This window comes from Cebus imitator, unplaced genomic scaffold (genome assembly GCF_001604975.1).
Source record: "Cebus imitator isolate Cc_AM_T3 unplaced genomic scaffold, Cebus_imitator-1.0 Scaffold386, whole genome shotgun sequence".
NCBI classification, from domain to species: Eukaryota; Metazoa; Chordata; class Mammalia; order Primates; family Cebidae; genus Cebus; species Cebus imitator.
This window is the reverse complement of record NW_016107701.1, coordinates 1,100,393-1,101,866: the sequence shown is the minus strand read 5'-3', so window position 1 is coordinate 1,101,866 and position 1,474 is coordinate 1,100,393. Positions and strand designations below refer to the sequence as shown.

The following is a 1,474-nucleotide window of genomic DNA, read 5'->3' as shown; positions in this document are numbered from 1 at the left end:
AAAAAAAAAAAAAAAAAGAACTGTAATTATTTCTACTTTGTATGTAATGATCCATACTTGGTTCTGGATAATTTTTCAATAGAATTCTGTGAGCTAAATGAAGCTTTAACATTTTGTTCCACAATTCTGTATATGCTTAGGGGCAGTGTCACATGCCGATACCATGACAAAGCCAAACAGATGCTGTCAGAGGCAGCAGTTCTGACTACTGGATGCATGAAATAGTGTCCTACCCTGAAATGAACAACTTGCTTCCTGAAAGAGGGGATGGAGGACTGCTAAAACAAGGTTCCCAGCATGTAAAATGAATAGAGAATTATAAGGTACAGGTAATCACAGGAGAGTGAAGAGTCTTGGCAACAGTTCAGACAGAGAATGACAAAGGTTAATGTTTCTTCCAGAGCAACAAGACCATATGCTCCAAAATAAAAGTTTAAAAATAAAGGCAATTAGCACGATGATGTTTGGGGTTGTCTTAATTTTTAAAAATGTAATATTTATAAAGCTGGACACAGTGATGCACGCCTGTAGCTTCACTAGCCACTCAGGAGGTGAGGCAGGAGGATCACTTGAGCCCACAAGTTCAAGGCCAGCCTGGGCAACATGGTAAGATCTTGTGTCTTTAAAAATAATAATAAGGGTTTTCCTCAGCTGCCACCAAGGTGCTTGGTCCTTCCAAGCTAAGGCCGCATTGGGGTGAGGCCCTTACTTCATCCAGCAACTAGCACTACGTCTGGCAGCGCTAGCCCCACACTCACCCGCACGATGGCCTCCTCTACTACCAAGCTCGCTTGCATCTACTCGGCCCTTATTCTGCACGACTATAAGGTGACCGTCCTCTTAAGGAAGATAAGATCAATGCCCTTATTAAAGCAGCCAGTATAAATGTTGAACCTTTTGGTCTGGCTTGTTTGCAAAGGCCTTCTGTAAGGGTTGCAATGTGGGGGCTGGTGGACCTGTTCCAGCAGCTGGTGCTGCACCAGCAGGAGGTCTTGCCCCCTCCACTGCTGCTGCTCCAGCCGAGGAGAAGAAAGCGGAAACAAAGAAAGAAGAATCCGAGGAGTCTGATGATGACATGGGCTTTGGTCTTTTTGATAAAACCTCTTTTATAATGTGTTCAATAAAAAGCTGAACTTTAAAAATAATTATTTATAATTATTAAAATATTTATAATTAATAATGATAATTATTATTTATAATAATAATAAGGGCCAGGCATGATGGACAATGTCTATAATCCCAGGCCTCGGGGAGGCCAAGGCAGGAGGATTGCCTGAGCCCAGGAGTTGACCAACCTGGGCAACATGACAAAATTCTTTCTCTACAAAATATACACAGATTAGCAAGTTATGATGGCACGTGACTACTTTAGTCTGAGCCATTTGAGGTTGAGGCTGCAGTGAGCTGTGATCTAGCTTGGATGACAGAACAAGATCCGGTTTCAAAAATAAATAAAAATGAAAATAGGCCGGGC

The 1,474-nt window shown here is 42.1% G+C and overlaps 1 protein-coding gene and 1 pseudogene across 3 annotated transcripts in view; one reads left to right on the top strand and one right to left on the bottom strand.

Annotated features, from left to right (window-relative positions):
* LOC108288887 (activating signal cointegrator 1) overlaps nt 1-1,474 on the bottom strand; it is a 70,551-nt gene that overhangs the window by 46,671 nt on the left and 22,406 nt on the right. The window lies entirely within an intron of this gene.
* On the top strand, nt 655-1,142 carry LOC108288894 (annotated as a pseudogene). The gene has a single exon (XR_001818894.2). The product of XR_001818894.2 is annotated as a 60S acidic ribosomal protein P1-like (transcript).